Source organism: Phyllobates terribilis, unplaced genomic scaffold (genome assembly GCF_046119375.1).
Source record: "Phyllobates terribilis strain yellow unplaced genomic scaffold, ASM4611937v1 Scaffold_3__8_contigs__length_932513732, whole genome shotgun sequence".
NCBI lineage: Eukaryota > Metazoa > Chordata > Amphibia > Anura > Dendrobatidae > Phyllobates > Phyllobates terribilis.
In genome coordinates this window covers 342,197,039-342,223,483 of record NW_027362763.1, presented here as the reverse complement: position 1 = coordinate 342,223,483, position 26,445 = coordinate 342,197,039, and positions in this window count along the sequence as shown.

Sequence of the window (26,445 nt, the reverse complement as noted above, 5' to 3'; positions counted from 1 at the left end):
CAAACCTACTCAATAGCTTCTTCTCCACTGTTTTCACAAAAGAAAACAATTTATCGGAGGAAATGCAGAGTGATAAAGTAAACCCGCCACTAAATATCACCCACCTAACCCAGGAGGAAGTTCAGAAACGCCTAAATAATATCAAAATAGACAAGTCACCAGGCCCAGATGGCATACACCCCCGGGTACTAAAAGAATTAAGTAATGTGATAGACAGGCCGCTGTATCTTATATTCAAGCACTCTTTATGGACAGGGACTGTCCCACTAGACTGGCGCCAAGCAAATGTGGTACCAATATTCAAAAAGGGGTCTAAAAGTGACCCTGGGAACTATAGACCAGTCAGCTTAACGTCTGTTGTGGGTAAATTGTTTGCAGGATTTCTTAGAGATGCTATTGTAGAATATCTTAATGATAATAACTGTCTAACTCCATATCAACATGGATTCATGAGGGATCGCTCCTGCCAAACAAACCTGATCGCCTTCTATGAGGAGGTGAGCTCACAGCTGGACCGGGGAGAGTCAGTGGATGTTGTATACCTTGACTTCTCCAAAGCGTTTGATACCGTGCCACACAAAAGGTTGGTATATAAAATGAGAATGCTTGGTCTGGGGGATAATGTGTGCAAGTGGGTAAATAGCTGGCTGAGTGATAGAAAGCAGAGGGTGGTTATCAATGGAGTAAGCTCAGGGTGTGACAGGGTTACTAGTGGGGTGCCTCAAGGGTCTGTCTTGGGCCCTATATTATTTAATATATTTATTAATGATCTAGTGGAAGGGTTGCATAGTAAAATAGCAATATTTGCAGATGATACTAAACTTTGTAAAGTAGTTAATACAGATGAGGATAGGGCACAGCTACAGGAGGATTTAGATAAATTGGGGAGTTGGGCCAAAAAATGGCAAATGGGGTTCAATGCCGATAAATATAAGGTCATGCACATGGGAAAGAAAAACAGCAGTCACCCATACATATTAAATGGGAAACCGTTGGGGAAATCTGACATGGAGAAGGACCTGGGCGTCTTGGTTAACAGCAAATTAAATTGGAGTGCCCAGTGTCAGGCAGCAGCTGCGAAGGCAAATAGAGTCATGGAATGCATCAGAGGAGGAATAGGGGCATATGATGAGAACATTGTTCTTCCTCTGTATAAAGCGCTGGTAAGGCCGCACTTAGAATATTGTGCACAGTTCTGGGCTCCGGTGCTCAGGAAAGACATATTGGAGCTAGAGAGAGTACAAAGGAGGGCGACTAAGGTAATAAAGGGGATGGAGGGGCTAGAATACCCAGAGAGGTTGTCAAAATTAGGCCTATTTACGTTGGAAAAGAGAAGGCTTAGGGGAGACCTCATAAACATGTATAAATACATCAGGGGGCAGTACAGAGATCTCTCCCATGACCTGTTTATACCAAGGATGGTGACAAAGACGAGGGGGCATACTATGCGTCTGGAGGAAAGGAGGTTCCTGCACCAGCATAGAAGGGGATTCTTTACGGTCAGAGCCGTGAGACTCTGGAACTCTCTGGGAGAGGAAGTGGTGATGTCCAACTCACTTAAAGAGTTCAAGAGAGGCCTGGACGCCTTTCTTGAGAACAATAAAATTACATCTTATGCTTAGTTAATTAATCCAGGGATTTAATCTGACTGCCAGATTGGTGTCGGGAAGTGAATTTTTCCTCAATGATGTAAATTGGCCTATACCTCATGGTTTTTTGTTGCCTTCCCCTGGATCAACGCTGCGGAATAGCTGCAGTGCACAAGAAATAGGCTGAACTGGATGGATGCTTGTCTTTTTTCGGCTTTATAAACTATGTAACTATGTAAGATCTGCCTGCTCTTTCACAGCAAGCAGTGTGAGGTTTATCACCTAAGCTTATGAGTTTCAGCACAGCCTGTTGCCGCTTGGTGGAGGCAGTACTGCAATGCTTCCAGCTTGTAACTGATGTGGTGATATCTGAGATGGAGGCTGAACATGAGGAGGAGGAGGAGGAGGAGGATGCGCAGGAGATGTACACTGTGGGGGCAACTCTGACTGACATAGGGCCCGCAATCCTCGGTGTGGGGAGGATGTGTTCCGTCCCAAGGTCCGACTGGGTCCCGGCTTCCACTATGTTTACTCAGTGTGCCGTCAGAGAGATGTACCATCCCTGGCCACAAGCACTTGTCCACGTGTCCGTTGTCAGGTGGACTCTCCCAGTAACTGCGTTGTTGAGGGCATGGCAGATGCTTTGGGACTCGTGCTTGTGTAGTGCGGGGATGGCACACCGGGCAAAATAGTGTCGGCTGAGGACCGAGTACCGAGGGACGGCCACCGCCATAAGATTGCGGAAGGATTCTGTCTCCACAAGCCTAAAAGGCAGCATTTCCAATGCAAGCAGTCGTGAAATGTGCGAATTTAGGACTGTGGCCTGTGGGGCGTTAGCTGCGAATTTCCCCTTTCATTCAAAGGTCTGGGATATGGACAATTGAACGCTGCGGTGGGACGTGGATGTGGACGTTGATGCTGTTTCTTGAGAAACTGCCATAACAAGTGAAGACTGAGAGGAGGGGGCATCTTTACATGCAGTATGGACAGGGGATTGCCTTGCACACACAACAGGGGGTTCTATTGCACACACAACAGTGGAAGAAGCAGTGGTGACACCCGCTGACACTGGTCGTGGACCTTGGGTTTCGCCCCACAAAGTCGGGTGCTTTGCTGCCATGTGCCTGATCATGCTGGTGGTGGTCAGGCTGGTAGTTTTGTCACCCCTGCTGATGCTGGCATGGCAGGTGGAACATATGGCCTTTTTTGGGTTATCAGCAGAGTCTTTAAAAAAATTCCAGACTCTGGAAGACCTACCGTTTGTACTTGCAGCGTCCCTCGTGTTAGTGTTACGGGGAACGGTTGCCTGCCTTCTGTCTGCAGCCACCACACTGCTTCTTCCTGCCTGTTGGGGTACTCTGCCTCCCTCCCCCTGTGTGCTGCTGGCCTCACTCTGCATGTCCTCCTTCCACGTTGGGTCAGTTACTAGATCATCCACCACCTCCTCCTCTTCCACTTGCGCACCACGATCCTCCTCCTCACTTCCTGGCAATTGTGTCTCATCATCGTCCACCTCTTGTGACAGATTGCCAACGTCGACTTCCTGTGGCCGTGGCTGTTCAAATATTTGGGCATCGCAACATGGGATCTCCTCTTCCACCACTTCAAGCGTGTCAGGCGAGGGGCACAAATCTGGAAATGGACCAGTGAACAGCTCTTCAGAGTGTCCAAGTGTGGGATCAGTTGCTGTCTGACGACACTCGTCATGGTGGGAGGAAGAAGCTTTAGGGTGAGGAGGAGTATGCGGTCGAGACTCACAGCTACTAAGAGTTGACCGTGTGGAAGACAGACCGGAGGTGGTGGTGCGAAGGTAACTGGAAGTATTATCTGCTATCCAATTAATAACCTGTTCACACTGATCAGTTCTCAATACTGGTGTTGTTCTGTGCTTCCCTAGTAATTCGGTCAAGAAGTGGGAGCGAGAAGATGTGGCTGTTGGTTGTGGCACATTTTCACCTTGGCCACGGCCCCGTCCTCTGCACGAACCATCACCAGAATGTCCACTTCCACGTCCCTTGCCACTCGCCTTGCCCATTGTAAATGAAGTAAAATAGCTTACACTTGCACTATCAATGGAAAAAGAGTAATAAAGAGTAGATTAGAACCGTGGAAGAGGAAAACCACAGTTATTGTTTACTGGGGTATACCACACTTTTTTAAATAGAGATATTTGCGGCTGAACAGTGAGTGACACACTCAAACTGCTTTTTTTTTAGATACCAAAGACCCAAAACTGGATAGTACAGCGATTTGACCCGTGGAACTGTGAAACCACACTGGGATGTCGGGCCTACACAAGACTATTTTCAACAGATATATTTTTGTGTCACAACAGTCAGGAGACACTACTGTTTTTATTTACGGAAAAAACAACCAAAAGCTGAATAATAGAGATTTTTTACCGTGGGATGGCAAAACCACAGTTATTGTTTACTGGGGTATACCACACTTTTTTAAATAGAGATATTTGAGGCTGAACAGTGAGCGACACACTCAAACTGTTTTTTTTTTTAGATACAAATGGCCCAAAATGGATAATACAGAGGTTTGAACCGTGGAAGTGCAAAACAACACTTCTGTTTCTCTAGCCTACACCAGACTATTTTCAACAGTTTTATTTGTGTCTGAAAAATCAGAGACACGCTTTTTTTTGGGGGGGGGACACACCAAAAGGTTAATAAGACGGGTATTTGTACAGTGTGAAGGAGGAAAAAAAAAGGAGGATTTAGATGAAAAAAAAAGGATTTTTCCTGGCCCCCGACACCTGGTGCTAAGTCCAGCAATTTCAGCAACAGGAGCACACAGGACTGTAATGCAGCGTTTGCTGGTATAACCACTGTGTCTCCTATACAGCCTGCCTGGTATCTGGGATGGATATTAGTCCTGAAAAGGACTGTTTGTTTGTTCTGGCATCCTTTACAGACCCTACACTAACTATTTCGCAGTTTATATCTCTCCCTAAATCAGCAGCGCTGTCCCTACACTGTCTAATCCGGAGCGACTGTGTCCAAGATGGCGGCGCCCCATTTTAAATACTCGAGGTGACGCTGTGCGGCCAGCCAATCACTATAATGCCCACAACCAACATGGCTGCAGCATTACAGTGACTGGCTGGCAATCCCTGCATGTTCATTGGCTCTGTAAAGAGCGCCAAACATGCAGGGCGGAGACCCGAGGTCCCGCCCGAGTAACCCGGAAATGCTCGGTGCTCGCCGAACATCCCGAGTAGCGTGATGCTTGGGCGAGTACCGAGCAGTGTCGAGCATGTTTGCTCAACACTAGTTAGGAAACAAAGTATTTTTTTTTTACTGTGGATGAGGCATGAATAACAGAATATATGCTCCAAGATATTTAAAACTCAGATCTAGCCTGCTGTATTACGTTAGGAACAGCAAAAAATAGATTTTTTTATTCTGCATAAGCTCTGCATACAGCTGAATTTCACCGCCACTAAAGGACTAGATGGCTTATAGCAGAGTGTAACATGTTTGGAGAGAAAAAAAAAATTTTTTGTAGTCTGGCTAGAAACAGAAACAATCTATTTTTTTAATCTGAAAACAGCTAAACTTCAATACCACTAATGTAATAGGTGGCTTTTATCAGCGTGTATCATGTTTGTGACAGAAGAAAATATTTTTTGTAGTCTGGAAAGCAACAGAAAAAATCTATTTTTTTTACTCTGAAAACAGCTGAAACTCACCGCCACTAAAGTAGTAGCTGGCTTATAGCAGAGTGTATCACGTTTGTCACAGAAAAAAATATTTTTTGTACTCTGGCTAGCAACAGAAAAAATCTATTTTTTTACTCTGAAAACAGATGAACTTCAACGCCTCTAATGTAGCAGGTGGCTTTTAGCAGAGTGTATCATGTTTGCAACACAAAAAAATCTTTTGTGGACTCTGCCTAGCAAGACAAAAAATTCTATTTCTTTACTCTGAAAACAGCTGAAGTTCACTGCCACTAAAATAGTAGGTGACTTATAGCAGAGTGTATCACGTTTGCGACACAAAAAAATCTTTTGTGGACTCTGCCTAGCAACAGAAAATATATATTTATTTTACAGTGCATACAGCTGAATTTCACCCACCAAAAAAATGACAAAGTGGGCTACCACAGCTTGCATTATCACATTAGCAAACGAAAAAAATAGTTTTTTGTGCTCTGCACTGAGAAGTTCTACAGCGTCTACATACAGCTGAATTTCAACCCCACAAAATCAAAAGGTGGGCTACAAGGTTTGCTTGCTTTATCACATTAGCAAGGTATACTTCTGCATGGAGCACAGTACAAGCAGTGCACAGCACAATTCTATGGCATGTGTCCTGCTGTTTCTGTCTGCATCTCAGTAATTGCACAAGAAAAAAAAATGTGCTGCAAGGTCGATTTCACAGGTACACAGCAGAGGACTTATCTGCAGTATCTGACTTCCAAACAAACGCACATCTATCTAGCTAATATCTCTCATTAAACAGGAGCACACTCAACAGTGTCACCGGCAGTGTGACATGCTTAAAATGGCTATGAAAGAACATGGCCGCTCTTTATATAGAGAGGACATGTGATTTCAGCAGCCAATGGCAGAAGCCATTGTGTCTGGACAGTGTGGATGCTTCCTGCAGTCTGATTGGCTAGCCGCGCTTTCCTCACTTGAAGTTACAAGGAAAAAAAAAGATTACAAGTGCGCCGCTGATCTGACCTGTTCTGTGCTATCACCAGACTCTCCGCTCATCTAACACGTCCCCCTGCTCATCATACACAAGCACTATGCTAGCAAAACTGTTAGGCCACGGCCCCCCTATCAGTATTTGGTCAGTATTCGCCTGTATTTTTTCTCAGGAGTGGGAGCCAAAACCAGGAGTGGATGATAAATGCAGAATTGGTGACTTCTTTCTATTATACCTTTTCTCTGATTGTTCCTCCAATGGTTTTGGCTCCCACTCCTGACAAAAAATACTGAACGAATACTGACCAAATACTGATAGTGGGACTATGGCCTTAAAAATGCTGTAGTTGCCCCGCAATCACGTTCCCGAACTTATTTGCCAAACGGTGCAGATTTTTCCGAATTTAAGAAAAAATGCTTGTGTTTCCGATCACAAATCCGAATGTGCCACATTCATGTTGAACTTAAGTTTGGCGATCGTATTTCAAATATATTCGCTCATCAGTACTCTTAGTAAGTGATACATACACACTCAGCCATACAAATGAGGTAAATAATAATGTGAGTCATCAAACCAGATCATCTTCTGCCACTGCTCCATGATCAAGTTCTAATACTTTCAGTAGTAAACCAGGGTCATTATGGGAACACTGACTAATCTGCGGATATGCATCTAAATATGAAGCAATTTGTGAAGCACTTTGTGTACTTATACCTTTTTTTGGCATAGGTAGCAATAACATTTTCAGCAATTGTGTTAATATAACTCCTCTGTGAAATGAAAGAAGATGAATTAAGCTTTACTCCTCATGAGTATAAATGAGACTTGGGCTCCCATGACCCAGTCTCCAGATTTCTAGCTCTCATACTTTGGGCCACTTTTGTAGTGGGCTTGGGGATACAAAAACACAGTTATCCTTTTAATGCTTTGTTGCCATTGAAAGGAAAGGGAGTCAAATTTAATTTTTTTCACAGGGGTCATCAGAGACTTTCCCGCTTTAGAGTTACAGTTATTTCTTGGTAATGTTTAGGAAAACAAATACAAATCACCATTTTGTATTTGAAATGCAATGCAAGAAGGAAGAGAAGAAAGTACAAGGTTTGTTACAAATATATTTTATACAGTTAGGTAGTTTTTTTTGTTAAGGAAATAAAATGTCTTGTTCATATTGACAAGGAGTGGGAGTTTGATGTTGTAAGTTTGACAGAAGCAATGAACCACAGAGGAAGCTTTTGTAGTGAGAAAAGCATTTTTGCTGGCTCTCGTCTGTGAACAAAACCTTTGAGGTTCTAAGTTAATTAACAACAAATTAATCAAGAACAGAACAAGTAAATTTGAGTGACCACATTATCAATATTTCACTCAGAGCATGCAGTTCTTTTCCCCACAACTGTAATACATTATTTACATTACCATCTGTACGATTTAATTAACTCCTCTATGTGAGACTGTACAGAGAAAAAAATTAAGAAAAATATCTCTCTACGAATAGAAAAAGGAAAAAAAAAATGCTTCTCTAGATCTGATCAACTACCCAAGACTAGATAAACCAATCTAATACAGACATTCAAAGATGTTTATTGTATGGGAAGGTACAGTGACTAGTGATGCTCAAATTGATCCATTGCTAATCAACGTAGAATTCCTTTAGCTTCACAATTCCTGTGTTTTGAACACTTTGCGATTTGATTTATGCGGATCACTAAAAAAATTGTCCGGCGCATCAGAGTGCATCAGCCAGAGACTGCGTGGACATGAAGTCAGGCATGGCCAAGCAGGCTTCCCCAACCTTAACCCAGAATGCTACATTGTTTTTTGGGTACACACTTATTTTTTCTAAAGTTATCATCCCATGGCTAAAAAAGTGATATGTAAGATGTAACCTCAAAATATTATATTACAATGTAGGAAAATGCACGGAAAATAATTTGTGACAACAGCCAGTGGTATTGCTGTAATACATACCATTGTTAGATTTGAGTACAAAAACAATAGTATATACTTAATGTTAATGAACAAAAAAGCAGCCTCACCGTGTCCTATTTATATGACTCAGTCCGTCTTACAATGTTTTGGGTCACCAACCAGTAGCCGTGACTTAAGGCTTCACATAAGAAAATAATTTTGGTGAGTCCCAAAAATAATTAAAATCCTCAATTTATTACAAAATAATTTATAAGATCATACAGGTTGGGAATACATATTCCATATTTTTGGGACTCACCAAAATTATTTTCTTATATCCTTAATGTTATTTGTTGTTTGTGTTGTATAGTTTTATTTATTTATTTCACCCTCGCAAAAAAATGCAATGTACGGAAACCTAATATACTATGTTACTAGGTAGGTACATAAATGGAAAGTTATCATCCGCTCTGAAAAAAATGCTACATAACCCAAAATATTTCATTGCATAGTAGGTATATATAGATTCAGGCCTGGATATGAAAATATGGCAACAGCATTCAGTAGGGTTGTGCAAAGTAGGATTGATAAATAAAACTATTAACACAGATATTAAGAAATGGTAAATGTCCATTGTATAAAAGTTTTATCTTTTACAATACACCCCATAGTACTTTTCACAAAAAGGATAGGACAAGAAAATCTTGTTAATTTCACTTCCAATAGTTAGTGTGTCACCCTGGCCTGGATGCCACAAGTGTAATAAAGCTGTGTCTGAGAGCAAGGGGGAGGTTCTCTAGTCAGGGGAACATTAGCATCCAATACCTCCTGTCTCAGGCCAGTAGGGGGAGCAGGCTGCCCCTATAAAAGCTGGAACTGGGGGCAGGGTTAGGGAGAACTGGAAGACCTGTCTCAGCACTGAGAAGTGTCCAGAGCAGAGAGGGACAGCTGTATTGCACCCTAAGAGGAAGTGTGGCAGAAGGAGAGCCACAAGCCAGAGACAAGAGGCGAAGTGAGCCTGTCTTGGCAAATAAAGGACTTAATTTACCAGACTTTGGTGTCTGAGGCTGGGAGGATTCCACATCCCACAGCAGAAAGCCAGTCCGCAGGGGACTGTATGTTCCTTGGCCTAAGAAACCTGGAGGCTCTGCCACAACAGAAGGGACCAGAAAAGCCGTACCAGGCTGGGAGCAGAAAGGAACCCACGTCGCAGGCCATACAGGCGAGAATACACAGAGAGCTCGGAACCGTGGGCTGTTACCCTATAAGGAGGAGATAGCCAGAAGGAGCGCAGAAAGCACGGTAGGCCTACACCCTCACTCTGACCAGGGCCAATTACCCCATTGCTCTCAGACATCCAGGTCCCCTCCTAGCCGGGACTGTTTGTGGGTCAGTTTACCTGTTCTAGTAAAGACCCTGGACTGCAACCTGTCGTCTGTGTGCTCCTTGCTCCTCCAGCACTATCAGCACTGGGACTCTCACCACCATCACTCCCACCATCCACTACACTGCCCTGGGGCCGCACTCTTCCCGTGGGGAGTCACACCATCCCAGCTGCATACATCATCAGCCCCAGCGGTCTGCCTTGCAGCAGCGGTTCCTAATGACCGCAAATCCACGGGTGGCATAGTCGGACATAATCAACAGCACATAACGGACTACCACTGGCCTGACCACCCCGAGCCACGGAACCGGGTTGCCACTACTACCCCCATCGTTCCCCTATTGCCCGGATCCGAGTGCCCCACGGCCCAGAGGGCGAGTCAGCTTTGGCGTAGTCGGCAGGATTGAGACCAACCAGCCACAAACGGGTATTGCGTGCCTGAAAAGACTGTAATTTAATATACACATGTGTTCACTGACAACATACCCCTGACGAAGCTGCGGTCTAGCAGCGTAACGCGTAGGGTCTCTGGTGCCAACAGGTAACTATGTCATTTTATTATTTTTGACTTTTCCCTTGACCACTTAGGAGTGCCCGCTTTGCCATACATGGCTTTTACTCATTATCCTATATCGTATATCAGGTGGGATGATATGTTTTGATAAACGCTGATATTATACGGGCCCCTAGTTCTAGTAGATTACTACTCCCACTCATTCCTTCATTCCTTGATTTATTATGATGTATGGTTTGATTACTTGGGGGTGTTTGATTCATCATCTATATTTGGTCTAGTGGTGCTGTGCTACCCTTTACTAGGGCGACATAGCTTGGTCAATAAGCATTATTGTATTATGAGATAATAAAAATCATACCTGTGGCCTAAGGGGGATTTATTGCTTTGGAATACTATTATTATTCCTCCCCCATGAATATTGCTATGCCTTGTCTGTTTTTAATTGTTTTTTTTTTTTCTTGTGTTGTCAGTGTGTAATCATGCAATAAAGACTTTTTCATTTTTCTAATATTGGGTGTGCACGGTTGTATATCCTGAGTCTTTTTTCTTCTTTATTATATCATATAACTATATCAGGTTACTGTAGCACCCCGTAACATTTACTATTTCTAGCAGTGCCCACCTTTTTGCATAGGATATCCTGAAAAGACTGTACACGCACCTGAAAAGAGGTTTCCCGCCATCCGGAGCCGTTTCCCGCCATTTCCAGCCATCTCCCGCCATCTTCCGTCGGTTCCCGCCATCTTCAGCCGCTTTCCCGCCTTCAGACGCCATCTTCAGGACGCCGCGCGGGAAGAAGAGGGGCGTGGACGTCCAAACCGCGCGAGACCCGAAGCTCTGCCCCACGCTCCGACGCTGCGCAAGGTCCTGGAAGGGAGAGAGAGCGACGCTGACATCACCAGGACTCGACGCAAGGTCCTCGCCCGGAGCAGCACCAGCGGAGCCGCGGCCTACAGAAGAGGATCGTCGGAAGGTAGGCCGCGCTTAACTAGGGGGGAGGACGATGTCAGACACGGAGGCGCCCACTACCACCAGCGCAGCTGCAGCAGCGGTGATGCCATTTTCCCTACCCTACATCCTTGGAGCGGCCTGGATGCCTAAGTATTCAGGGGAGCCCCATGCCCTAACTGACTTTAATGAAAGGCTGTACAGTTTGTTCCAAGTCTACCCCCTGACAGAGGAACAGAAGGTTAGCATACTAACAGGGCATTTAACTGGCGCAGCCCAAAGGGAGGTAAAGTCATGGCCCGCTGAGGAGAAAAGGACCGTAAAGAGTATTCTGGCCCGGCTGCGGGGAACCTTTGACACACGTACCTCCGCTGAAATTAAAATGAGGTTCTATGGATGTAAGCAGCGGGTACAGGACAGCATCAGAGACTATGCCCTAAATTTGCAGGAAGCCTTGAGGGCCATCAAACAAACTGACCGTGGCAGCGTGCAGGAAACGGATAAGCTCCTAACAGAACAGTTCATAGAAGGTCTGCTGTCTAGCGCCCACAGGACCCAGCTGCGCCTCATGTTCTTTCAGAACCCTGATCTGACCTTTGCCCAATTCAAGGACAGGGCCATAAGGGTGCTCCGTGAATCCGCAACAAGTGGCGCTATAAACCCCCGGCGCCCTGCTCTCACCTACCACCAGGAGGCGGCACCCTCCTCTATGGACTCCGTGGGGGATGATGCACAGGCCCTGAACCAAGCCCCGTCGAAAGACCTGCACCACCAAGTCCAGGAGCTGACCAGGAGTGTCGCGGCGTTGACCAGGACCGTCCAAGCATTGCAAGTGGACCGGTCAAGACCCATCGAGTTGGCTTCAAGTCTGGAGGATATCCCGTGTCGTCGACAGAGGAGGATCCCGTCGTTCCGAGGGAGGCCCACAGACCGCTACGCAGAGGATGGACAGCCCATTTGCCGTCGATGCAACCAGCCCGGACACATTTCCAGGTACTGTAATTTAAACGGGTCCAACCTGGGGCAGAGGGCCAACCCCCAGGCATAAGATCACCAGGCCCTTATAATTGGCGTGATAAGTACGTTGGGGGGCGCCCGGTTTTACCCATGGTGCTGGACGGTATCCCCATGAGCGCCTTGCTGGATACTGGGTCGCAAGTAACCACTATCCCTTATGTACTTTTTAAGCAGTATTGGACAGATGCTGATATCACACGGTATCCAGACAGTAACTTGAGCATCATCGCCAGTAATGGCTTACCCGTGCCGCAGATGGGGTTCAAGGAGATGACCATTAAGATTGGTAAAGTTGAACTGCACAGGGAGTAATTATTGTGGACATTGACCGTCGTGAAAGTCACCCTAAAATAACTGTGGGTACTAACGTGATTGAAAATTGTCTTTCAGAGGTAATTGTAATTCTACAACAGGTGGCGGTGAATGCTAGTTCCAGCCAACAGAGAGTCCTCAACAAGGAGATAAAAGCCCTGATGAGACGGCAGCAGGTAGAACTGTCTGGTGGTGAGATCGGCGTAAGAATGAGCGACCCATTCCCCATTTCCATGCCTCCCAAAAGTGAAATGATGATCTGGTGTCGGTCTGCAATCGGGTTGAGAGGTAGAGACTACCAAGCCATAGTAGAACCCGTGTACTCAGACAGCAGGCCCACCCTTTTGACAGCCAGGGGGGTGGTTGATGTCCGCCATGGGATGGTGCCCGTTCGCATTCTCAACATTGGGGAGAGGGAGGTACACTTACCCAGGTACGCTGCACTCGCCAAACTGTTTGTTGTCGAACACAAAGCTATCAGGGCCGTAGAACCCTTGCCTACATCTCCACAGGCGGAGGGTAATGGCTCCCAGAAACAAAAGGAGGACTGGTGCCAGAAACTCCATGTGGGTGCTGACTCCACTCCCCTTCACCAAAAACAAGGAGTCTACCGGGTGGTACAGGAGTACGGGAGAGTCTTTAGTAAGTACCCGCTAGACTTCGGCAGAGTAAAAGGGATAGAACACCATATCCCCACAGGGAGCCACCCACCGATAAAAGAGAGACACAGGCCTGTACCCCCTGCACATTATCAGAACGCCAAGGGTATGCTGCGGGAAATGAAAGAAGCTGGGGTCATTAGAGATAACTGTAGCCCCTGGGCAGCCCCCCTGGTTCTGGTAAAAAAGAAAGACGGCACTATGAGAATGTGCGTGGACTATAGACAAATCAACCGTATCACCCACAAAGACGCATATCCGCTGCCTAGAATAGAGGAGTCTTTAGCCGCACTAAAATCAGCTAACTTCTTTTCTACTTTGGACCTTACTAGCGGGTACTGGCAGGTTCCTGTGGCAGAGGCTGACAAGGAGAAGACCGCCTTCACCACCCCGATGGGACTGAGTGAGTTCAACTGTATGCCCTTCGGGCTCTGCAACGCACCAGGGACCTTCCAGAGGCTGATGGAATGCTGTCTAGGGCACCGAAACTTCGAGACGGTCCTCCTTTACCTGGACGACGTGATCGTCTATTCGAAGACCTACGATGACCACCTAAAGCACCTGGCCGAGGTGTTCGAAGCCCTGGCAGGCTATGGCCTGAAGGTGAAACCATCGAAGTGTCACCTGTTGAAGCCAAAGGTCCAGTACCTAGGGCACGTGGTAAGCGCGGAAGGGGTGGCCCCCGACCCTGACAAGGTCACGGCACTCAAGAGCTGGCCAAGTCCCTCGAACATCAAAGAGGTGAGACAGTTCCTCGGGTTGGTAGGCTACTACCAAAGTTTCATCCCCGGGTTCACTAAGATGGCAGCTCCTATGCAGGACCTCCTGATCGGACAGTCTAAGTCCAGAAGTCAAAAGCCACCCTTCAAGTGGGATAAGCCGGAAGAGGAGTCCTTCCGCCAGTTGAAGATGGCCCTCACGGGGGATGAGATCCTGGCCTACCCTGACTATGGCCAGCCTTTTATTCTCCACACAGACGCCAGTAATGTGGGACTGGGAGCCGTACTGTCCCAAAACCAACAGGGCAGAGAAAGGGTGATCGCGTACACCAGCCGGAAGCTGAGACCCACCGAGAGGAACCCGGAGAATTACAGCTCCTTCAAGCTAGAATTCTTGGCGGTGGTGTGGGCCATGACGGAACGCTTCAAGCATTACCTGGCCTCCGCAAAGTTCACGGTGTACACGGACAACAACCCGTTAACACACCTAGACAATGCAAGACTTGGTGCCCTGGAACAGCGGTGGATGGCCCGTCTCTCCAATTATGACTTCGTGATCAAGTACCGGGCAGGCAAAACCAATGCCAAAGCTGACGTCCTATCGAGAATGCCTCACTTACCTGAAGGTGACGAAGACCCAGAAGAGCTGGAGGAGGTAGAACTTCCTGCGTTTCATCGGTATGGAGCCGCTCAATACTCCCACCGCGTGAAGGAGGAGGATCTAACAACCGTGATGATCAATACCCTACCTCATCACAGCTGGGCCGAGACCCAAGATAGTGACCCTGCCATCCGCCTGGTGAAAGATCTGCTGACCCAGGAAGATGCCCGCATAGATCCGGATGCTCCAGAGAAAGCCAAGCAGCTATGGAAAGAGAAGAGCAAGCTGTTCCTCTACGAAGGCAAGCTGTGCAGAAGGATTGTCAACCACCGGACGCACGAGCTGACCTGGCAAGTCGTGGTCCCAAGGCGGGATGCAGCTATGGTCCTGGGGGCTTACCATGACAGAGCGGGGCACTTCGGTTGGAAGAAACTGGAGTTCCTGCTAAGAGGAAGGTTCTTTTGGGTCGGCATGAGAGGGGCTGTAGAGAAGTGGTGCAGAGACTGTGGCCCTTGCCACCTGAGGAGGAAGGACCGTGCCAGCCAGAAGACACCCTTGAGGCCCATCGTCACCACGCAGCCTCTTGAGCTGGTAGCTCTGGACCACGTCAAATTGGCTCCAAGCCGGTCAGGATACATCTATGCCCTGACAATCGTGGACCACTATTCCCGTTTTCTAGTGATGGTCCCGGTAAAGGACTTGACAGCCCAAACAGCGGCCAGAGCCTTCCAGCAATACTTCTGCCGTCCACACGGGTATCCGGAACAGGTCCTGACAGACCAGGGTCCAGCATTCGAGGCTGAAATCTTCCAAGAATTCTGCAACCTCTATGGCTGTAAGAAGATTTGGACAACGCCTTACCACCCACAAACCAACGGGATGTGTGAGAAAATGAACAATATAGTCATTGATCTCCTGAAGACGTTACCCCTGGAAGTACGCAGCCTGTGGCCAGAAAAACTGCCGGATCTGATAGACTTATACAATCATATCCCGGTGAATGCTACAAACTGCACCCCGGCTTACCTGATGCGAGCCAGACCAGGTAAGCTGCCCGTAGACCTGGAGATGGGAGTCCTAACACCTGAGGACACCTCCCTGGATGCGGACTCGGATACGGAAAGGCAACTGCAGTACAAGAAGGTACAGGAGAGTGTGGAGAAGAGCCTGGCCCAGGTGAGAGAGAGGCAAGAAAAACTCTTCAACCAACACACCCCTGCTGGTCCCCTAGAACCTGGTGAGCAGGTCCTGAAGCGAAAGAGAAGGCTTCACAAGTTGGACGACCAGTGGGAAAGGGAACCCTACACCGTACTGCATTCTGATCACGACAACCCAAAGGTGTGCGTGATCACCAAGGACGGAGGAGAAACCAGTAGTACCGTCTCCAGGGACCACCTCAAAAGATGCCCCGAGCAACTCCGTAGTGCAGATGAGGATCAAAGTGACCTTGAACCCGCAGAGGACAAGGAAGAAATGATCAGCACCATTCTCGGAGAGTTCCCTCAGTCCTGGACTCGGATAAACGATGCCATAGTGGTACCCGTCCTGCATTTCCTGCAACCGACTGCGCAACAAGCTGCACCGGAGCCGGAAGGTGAAGAGGAGCAAGCAGTTCCAGAGGCAGAAGAGCCTGAACCAGCAGCCCAGGAGAGTCAACCCTCTGCTGACAGTGAGCCTGCCATGCCTGCGGGGAGCCAAAGGACCCACAGACAGCTGCCTGCCCTACCTGTACACCCAGCTGGTAGCTGTACCCCTAACGCTAGTGGGGAAAGCCAGGTCGGTCCACCACCAGACAGTGGGTTAAGGAGGTCAACCAGGAGCACAAAGGGGCAGATACCCGCTCGCTGGAGAATATAGGGTGCACTAAAATTGTAAATAACCCTGTTGCCAAATGATTGAAATGTTTGCCAAGTTACCTGCATGATTATTAATAGTGTGTTTCAGTTTCTTACAGTTACCGTACGGACCCAAAGGTTATGGACTTTTAAGAACCGGGACTTTGTATGGACTGCGTTCAGAGCCTAACCAAGGAATGAACTAAGACTGTAAAGGACTTGGGGTAGGACAGACCCCCACCTGGTTAAGGCTCCCCATTGTGTTGGTGATATGGACACCCGGTCACAGACCACACTGTGACCTTAAGAACTCAATCTGCGCGTCGTTTGTCTATTAATGTTTTATAGTCATGTGTATTATCTCTGTTTACTGTTTAGTCCTGGAGTATTAAATTTTACTAGGGGGGAATGTGTCACCCTGGCCTGGATGCCACAAGTGTAATAAAGCTGTGTCTGAGAGCAAGGGGGAGGTTCTCTAGTCAGGGGAACATTAGCATGCAATACCTCCTGTCTCAGGCCAGTAGGGGGAGCAGGCTGCCCCTATAAAAGCTGGTACTGGGGGCAGGGTTAGGGAGAACTGGACGACCTGTCTCAGCACTGAGAAGTGTCCAGAGCAGAGAGGGACAGCTGTATTGCATCCTAAGAGGAAGTGTGGCAGAAGGAGAGCCACAAGCCAGAGACAAGAGGCGAAGTGAGCCTGTCTTGGCAGATAAAGGACTTAATTTACCAGACTTTGGTGTCTGAGGCTGGGAGGATTCCACATCCCACAGCAGAAAGCCAGTCCGCAGGGGACTGTATGTTCCTTGGCCTAAGAAACCTGGAGGCTCTGCCACAACAGAAGGGACCAGAAAAGCCGTACCAGGCTGGGAGCAGAAAGGAACCCACGTCGCAGGCCATACAGGTGAGAATACACGGAGAGCTCGGAACCGTGGGCTGTTACCCTATAAGGAGGAGATAGCCAGAAGGAGCGCAGAAAGCACAGTAGGCCTACACCCTCACCCTGACCAGGGCCAATTTCCCCATTGCTCTGACATCCATGTCCCCTCCTAGCCGGGACTGTTTGTGGGTCAGTTTACCTGATCTAGTAAAGACCCTGGACTGCAACTTGTCGTCTGTGTGCTCCTTGCTCCTCCAGCACTATCAGCACTGGGACTCTCACCACCATCACTCCCACCATCCACTACACTGCCCTGGGGCCGCACTCTTCCCGTGGGGAGTCACACCATCCCAGCTACATACATCATCAGCCCCAGCGGTCTGCCTTGCAGCGGCTGTTCCTAATGACCGCAAATCCACGGGTGGCGTAGTCGGACATAATCAACAGCACATAACGGACTACCACTGGCCTGACCACCCTGAGCCACGGAACCGGGTTGCCACTACTACCCCCATCGTTCCCCTATTGCCCGGATCCGAGTGCCCCATGGCCCAGGGTGCCAGTCATTAGCATCTGCAACAGGTCACAGTATTCAGGTAGCCTATAAGGGTCTAAAATTGGACTACTACAACATAGAAGTATGCTATAAAAATTTTAACAACACATACTTTGTGAGGTAGACAGTGGATTTAAAATTTCTGGATTTTGAAGATTTGCGATATATAAAGTGGGTACAGAAAGTATTCAGACCCCTTTCAATTTTTCACTCTTTGCTTCATTGCAGCCATTTGGTAAATTCTTAAAAGCTAATTTTTGAGCTTTTTTTTTTTGAACTGATGAGACGAAGAAATTTTTGGTGATAATTCTAAGCAGTATGTGTGGAGAAAATCAGGTATTGCTCATCACCTACCCAATACAATCCCAACAGTGAAACATGGTGGTGGCAGCATCATGCTATGGGGGTGTATTTCAGCTGCAGTGACAGGATGACTGGTTGCAATTGAAGGAAATATGAATGTGGCCAAGTGCAGAGATATCCTAGATGAAAACCTCTTCCAGAGTGCTCTGGACCTCAGACTTGGCCGGAGGTTCACCTTACAACAAGACAATGACCCTAAGCACACAGCTAAAATAACACAGGAGTTGCTTCAGAACAACTCTGTGACCATTCTTGACTGTCCCAGCCAGAGCCCTGACCGAAACCCAATTGAGCATCTCTGGAGAGACCTGGAAATGGTTGTCCACCAACGTTCACCATCTAACCTGACGAAACTGGCAGAGGATCCCCAAATCCAGGTATGAAAAACTTGTTGCATCATTCCCAAGAAGACTCATGGCTGTACTAGCTCAAAAGGGTGCTTCTACTCAACACTGAGCAAAGGGTCTGAATGCTTATGACCATGTGATATTTCAGTTTTTCTTTTTTAATAATTTGAAAAAAAATCTACATGTCTGTTTTTTTCAGTCAAGATGGGGTGCAGAGTATACATTAATGAGAAAAAAATGAACTTTTTAGAATTTACCAAATGGCTGCAATGAAACAAAGAGTGAAAAATGTAAAGGGTCTGAATACTTTCTGTACCCACTGTATATGTATATTGAATAATGACCTACTTGTCTGTGAAACACAAGCCTAGGTTTTAGGATTTTGGTTCAGTAACAAAATTAGGACACAGGATATTAAACTGCTCTCCTGTTCGGCATTGCAGAGTAAGAAAATTAAAAAATGTAATTATTATCAAGGTATTGTGTTGTTAGTGCAGTTTATCACAGACCAATTAATTCAATCACACTGAAGCAGCTACAACAACTCCATATCTCATTTGAATGCTTGGATTAGTATTCACGGATAGAGATGAGCGAATATTTTAATATTCGGTTCGGATTACGATCGTCGAATTTGCAATATTCGCCAATTTATTCGTCGAATATTTGCCGAGCATAGCCAAACGCCATTGGGTTCAATGGGGGGCAAAACCAAACGCATGCACAACACCTTCAAAAAGGGCCCAAAAGCTGCCAAAACACATCAAATTAAGGGCAGACACCAGGAAAGTGTCATCAATTGGCCCAAGTAGCATAATTATTATTATTTATTATTATAGCTCCATTTATTCCGTGGCGCTTTACATGTGAAAAGTGGTCACTGACTGGTACAAGAGAAGAGAGGACCTGAACGCAAGGGTGCACAAACAATCTGCAAAGAATAAGTGAGGATTAGTGATGAGCGATCGTGCTCACCACTGCTCAGTACTTGCCCGAGCATCTCACTGCTCGAGATGCTCGGTGCTCCACAAGTGTTTCTGGGATGCTTGGGCGGGAACTTGGGTCCCCACACTGCATGTTTGACGCTATGCAGCCTGCCACTCACTGTAATGCCATCTTGGTTGTGGCATTACAGTGATTGGCTGGCCACATTGCGTCATAGGGTCTATATCAGACCTGATGATCCTATGCTTGTCACAGTGTACCCCGGAAACAGGCAGAGTAGGGAGAGCTGCTGCCAAGTGAGGGACAGAATTGTTGATTTAATAGTTATGTATGGGTATTCCACAAGTATATACAGTAAATACTGGCTATCCATACATATATGTATACTTTGATGGGTATATATATTTTCCTATGCACTTTTAGAACCTTATTTACACATAGCACCTTTGAATAAAATTTTACTATAATAATTAGTTTTATGATTACTCTATCATGTCAGGCCACATTAGTAGATTTTAAGCATCATTGGCACTTTATTCATATTTGGCACTTTATATATATATATATATATATATATATATATATATATATATATATATATATGACTAATTCTCTATCTGAATCTCAATATTAACAGAATTGATTTTTGATTGCCGGTTTTTACTAATTAAAATGATCATTCAATGTAATTCACATAATTAAATATTATTGAATATAGTGTTTTATTATATTATTCCATCTCTGTATAGGATATAATGTACCCTCTCTTGTGTATTTATTGAATATGTTGTATTTGATAGTTCATACTTTAACAGTGTTGCACCTTTTGTTTTTATGACCATTGGGTTTTAAGCATTCAGCTATTGGAATCCTTGATATATAGTACTCTTTATTGTCACACTATAGTATATTAGGCATTGGGGTCTTTGCATTTAGTCTTTGAGCAAAGTGACAGTGTGAATGCGCAGTTCCCGGCTCTAACGAACTTCCTAGAGTGCGCCAACCCTGACCTCATGCGTTCCATGCCTGCGGGTCACGGCGCACATCCAGGAAACTCCGTATGATAGTGAGGCTTGGTGGACGCGCTATGCGCCGATGCATCATGACACAGTGGGGCAGGCAACCATTTTCATTGGACACAGCAGAATATATCTAGGCAGCAGCCCCTCACCCTGACACGCCTCCGGAAGAAGCGAGGCGAAATGCGCGTCAGGGTGAGAGTGTGCTGCGGACATCTATCTACATATTCACAGGTAACAAATCTCCTCTTGTTAGTGGGCAATCAACTATATTATAAGCATTAATTATCAGGTGTGCTAGAAGCAACCTGGATACTAGTCTTAAAAAGGGCAGTGTGCAATAGTGGAAATGGTGGGTTGAAATAGGTTGTATTTAATTTGATGCCTGGCTGTGTGGACTCTATCACTACTGACATGGCTGGATATCAGTTACACTGACTACCACATCTATTGTATAAGCGTCAGTATGTGAGTGGAGTCCATACACAGATGCATTTATGTACAGCATTATGTGTCTTTAAATTATGACTGAAATTATTATTTAATATATACACTATTTGTACCTATTCATATCTATCCCTATACGATATTTAGCTGAGATTTATACCATTATATTTGATGTCAACCTGATACCCTCTAGAGGCACTGTCTGTTTTTTTTACTATTTTATTCTGATCTTGTTTTTGATCATTGTTTGAATTAAAATTTTGAATAAAGATTGCATTTTTTGAATTACTGATATAGAACTCTTCTTTTTCCCAGGGCGAAGTGTGTCTCTTGCTGACCCTTATACCACCACCTGCTGGTCTCCGGTGGTATTACAGAGCAAAAACTTACATTTAATCTGACAGAATGACACAAGACAACACATTAAAGCATGACTTATTGCATTGGCTCTTATTAATGCAGATACACTTGTAATGGCCTTTTCGGATCATAACAGATATACACGTTCAATACACACCTTGGACACTTCAGAGTGTTATAAACATATTTTCTGGGCAATTAGAGGTTTTTCAATACTGAGATTCATAGCTAATTTATTTGCAGTAAATTCAAATTTTGGGTTACATTCGGTCAAGATACTAAATTTGAATTTCAAACGATCTGTTCATGTGTACTGAATGGTGTATACTGCAATTTAAAAAATGTGTGCAGTGTGCAGGTTTAGTAAATTGACAATTTAAAAAGAGGATTAATTAGAAATAAATTTAAAAGTTTAATTACAGTATATATATTGTTTTCAATGAAGATTTACCAGTATTTTGCAACTAAAAATTACAAGCCACTATATATTAAAATAAAGCTGAAAAATTGTAAAGCATTTTCCAGGTTATAATTAGTCGCAGGAGTCATATCAGAATCAAACCGTCAGTACTGTAGAGATGACATGTCTTCAGTAAATTCAATATGACAGGAAACACTGACAGTTTGAGAAAGTGTGGAAAAGTGAAATCTGAAAATATTTAACATAGATCTTACATTTTCGAATCCCCAAGTACATATAAAAAAGAGACTGTTGTATAATGCATTTTCTATGTAAATGCCATCATGTTTGTCTTGCCTGTTCTGAGTCATTTTCTTTTACTCCAGGACAGTAAACTTATATTTATTTGGCTAATAACTAACTCTCATTTACCTTAAAATTAAATAATAAGTTATGCCAGTCTATATTACAGAGCCTATGTAGCACATTTTACTAATTTTTGGAGTTGTAAATTCTTATTAATGCAGTTTAAAGTATCGTTTTTGGAGCCAAAGCCATGAGTGTGTGGAAAGTAAATCCACAGGAAGGGAAAGTACAAAGAAAATAACCTACAGTGCTACATGAAAGTTTATGGACCTTTGACAATTTTCCATATTTTTGCATAAATTTGACCTAAAACGACTTTACATTTTCACAAAATCTAAAGGGAGATAAAGAGAAACAAATCAAACAAATGAGTAAAACAATATTAGACTTTGTCATTTTTTTTATTGAACAAAATGATCCAGAATCATATGTTTGTGAGGGGAAAAAGAATATGAACTTTTGCATTCAGTATCTGGTGTGACCCCTATGTGCAGCAATAACTGCATCTAAATATTTCCAGTAATTGTTTGTTAGTCCTGCGCATTGACATATAGGAATTTTAGCCTATTTCTTCATGCAAAACAGCTTCAAATTGTTAAGTTATGGATTTTCTCCCATGAACTGCTTGCTTCAAGTCCTTCCACAATATTTCTATAGGATTAAGGTCAGGACATTGTTTAGGTCATCAATAATTACAAAATATATTTTTGACATTGGTTTTATTGATATACTTTCAGGACTCGTGTAACTATCTGATGTAATTTTAAGTTAAATTATGCAGAAAGCTGAACATTTTCTGGTTTGCTTAAAAAATGCCTCCCAACCTGCCACAAAAATGCAAGTAATTCCAGTCCAAATGCAGACACGGTGTTTCGGTGTATTGCCCCTCGTCAACTGATTTGGTGAGATGCTTTGGACGGAGGTCTAAAAGGTAACATTACTCCTTGTGGAAAGTTTAAGTCCTCTTCCTTTTTGAAGAGGCAATTTGCATATTAAATTTCCCAGAGGAGCATTGCACGGCGAATAAGTCTCCTTACCTTGGCATGCCAAAGCCGGTATGTCACCCTTCGTAAGGAGAAACATTACCTTTTAGACCTAATAAACATATTACATTTCAAGGGTTAGTTTTTCTGGCATCAAATTTGAGATTTAATATCCTAGCATTATATATTTTCTGTTAGTCATGTTGGGTATTACAGTATTAATTGTAAAAAGTTGTATAGGAACCAAACATAATTCACTAAAGAGACAGATTGTAGTTGTGTTTTTGACTTTATAACTCTCTATGAGCTGAGAAATCAAATATCTAGCAATTTTTCTTGAAGCACAGCATACATTTCTGGTATCAGGTGTGACGATAGATAAAAGGTATATAGGTCAAATATGCTTAGACAGTTGTTCTGTAGTGATATGCACAAACCCATACACTGAGGCTTACTCACACACTGAAAATACTAAGCCTTGCAAAATAGGACATTGAAATGCCACCCACAGCACCTGACTAAGCTAAATGTAACCAGATTTTGGATCTGACTAATACCCCTCTGAATGAAGCGTCAGTTCTCATTTGCTTCCAGATTAAGACAAACTGTTTCTGATCTCTTTGTGACGATAGTTTGGATATTAAAGTGACAGACGAGAGGAAAGTAGCGTGAAAAAGCGACACAAGACATTTACAGACTGCTCTGATTTTATGTCAGGAGGGCAGAACCTGGAGGAACCACATTTCTGAACAGTTTTTTCTTTATCTTGTTTATTAAAATTCAAGCTACGATGCTGTGATGCCTAGTAACATACCGTAAATGGTTAACACTGCCGATCCCATAGAGAAATAAAGAAAGTGAATTTCATAATGCTAAGGAAGTTTTATTCTATAACCTGAATGTTGAGCAATATGTATTCATTAGGTGACTCACTCACTAAAGAAAGTCTAATTTATTACAGGATTTTTCTACTCACAGGAAGGCAGTTTGTTCATTACAGTTCCGTATAAGATTATTGAATGGATGCCTGTTCACTAAATCAGGCTGTCCCACTCAATAAAATTGAGTGTCATTTAGGAAAGGTTTGACTTGTAAATGGACAGAAGACTCATTTATTTGATTTATCTCAATGAAGTTTTAGCCATTAAATTTAAAATGGCTTCTTTACAGTTCAAGGAATAGTGAAGCCAGATTTTGCCCACAAAGTGACCCAGAGCTTCAAAGTTACTTTAGTTTGGTGATTGCACATTTGTTTCATATTATTATTGGTTATACATAATGGTCACTATGTTCAGATCCCAATGTGTTAAGGTTTTGATTTTGTTGCATTGTTTGGGTTTGTATTTGGATTTTAGACAAATATGAATACCCCATCTTAATGAATAGAGTGATAGGAGCATAACATTATGTACAGATCGACTTGACTGATGGTAGATCGCATGGTGATGTGCCTGGACAAAGAATGAAAGTATTTTGGATCACAGGGGAGGTACAGAGGACTGGTTAATCCCGGAAATATCTTAGTGCTGGCTGGGCGCAGAGTATGGTGACAGTGTGGTTTTGCTACGATGCTATCAAGAGAGGGGCAGTGTACATCTCAAATAAGGAGGATTGACCCTAATCTGGAGAGTGCTGATGGCACACCATGAGTGGTGATGTACCTAAGTTTTCTGGGTCTGTGCAAGTTAGAGTCCGGGACTTGAATACCAGGAGAGCAGACTAATTGTCCATCTCTGGTGAGGAAGCTATAGTTAGATATTCTTGAGGTGCTAAGGAAGTCAGGTTGACTTTTAGGCCTGATGTTTTACCTGGTAGTTTAATCCAAGACATTAAACCAACTTGCTAGATGTGATTTTTTTTCTTATATTAGCACTATTGATGAGCGTGTATGTTCTGTTAACCCTTTCGGTGAGCATGCTCGAGTGCTCGCCGAGTATCTTCAGCGTGCTTGGGTGTTATGTTTGAGTCACTCCGTCACTCCGTGTGCATGATTTGTGACTGTTTGACAGCTTTAATACATGTGAGGAATGCCTAAGAAACAGGCATTCCTCACATGTATTAAAGCTGTCAAACAGTCGCAAATCATGCACACAGAGTGACTCAAACATAACACCCGGAAAATGCTGAAGATACTCGGAAAACACTCAAGCACGCTCGTAAATCTCGAGTAACAAGCATGCTCGCTCATCACTAATTAGCACTTTACATAACCTTTAGGTATATGGATCAGACAAGGACCAAAATTTTTTTTTGCAGAAGAATTAGCAAGTAACATCCTAGTCCTTGATACCATATTTCCATATAAAAATAGATTTTACTATTTATTTCCAATTATTATATGAATAATGGGCAAATATTTTTTTGCTGACTGTTAAAGAAAAAATATGTTGACCTTTCTATGCTCTTTGATTCCTTTCCTTTGCCCTGTCTCTTCACTACTTCATGTTTCCCCTATCTCCTCATTTATTCTCTCTCCCTTTTACCCTAACCCCCCACTTTCCTTTTAGTTACTTTTTTGAATTTATATGTAAGATCAATACCAATAAAAATAGCGTGACAAAATAATGTATTTGGAATCCAATTTGTTATTGCTGAAGTAGACAAACACCTAATTGCATCTTAGTATCAAGTCATATTTCAGAATAATTTATCCTTACTATAATCAGAAATATTTGCTGCCTGGTTTTTAGTCTTTTCACATACATAAAATTATCACTTTTCTGGTCAACAGCATTGCACATCAGCCACTAAAAATGTTACCCTATAGCACGACCGCCATCAGGGCATTACTGCCCTTACTGGTGAATGGGACGCAGTAAGCAGAAGCAAAGAGGGGGGGCCCGGACCCAGTCTGGGCCTCCCCCCTCTTTTGCGTCTGCTTACTAGGCCCCAGAGTATAATAAAGTATTGTGGGCCTAGATGTGCGGTGCTATCAGCGGCGCACATCTTGATGCAGGGATATTTCCTGAAGCTCCAAGGCCGTCAAAACAGAACGGTCCTACAGCTCCAGGGGTGTTGCCTCCGTCCTTTCTGTGACATGCTGCAGTGCTGGTGACGGCGCTTATGTGCGCCACTTGCAAGGATACCAGAAGTGGAGCCGCACCTGCAGGGGATCATGAGAGGTAAGTATAGAGAACTTTTTTTATTTTTAGAAAATTAATTAAATGGGTGTGGGACAACCGAGTGATGATGAATTAAGGGTGTGGAATGTTGATACATTAAGGTGGGGGAGCACAAATAATGATAAATTGGGGGTGGGGGACAGCAATTGATGAATTGAGGGTGGTGGGTGGGGGACAGCAAATGATCAATTGAGGGTGGGGGACAGCAAATGATCAATTGAAAGTGGGGAGATGAAATGATGAATTGAAGGTGGGAGGTAAGGAGATCACATGATGCTTTGAAGGTGGGGGTGGGGGAGAGAAATTGATGAATTGATGGTGGAGGTGGCGAGAGGAAACGATGAATTTAAGGAGTGGGTAGGGAAAGCAAAAGATGAATTGAAAGTGGGGGAGGGGAAAGCAAATGATGATGACTTGAGGGTGGGGGTGAGTAAATGATGATGAATTGAGGGTGGGGAGAAAAAATGATGAATTGAAGGTGGGAGAGAGCAGTTGCTACTGAATCGAGTT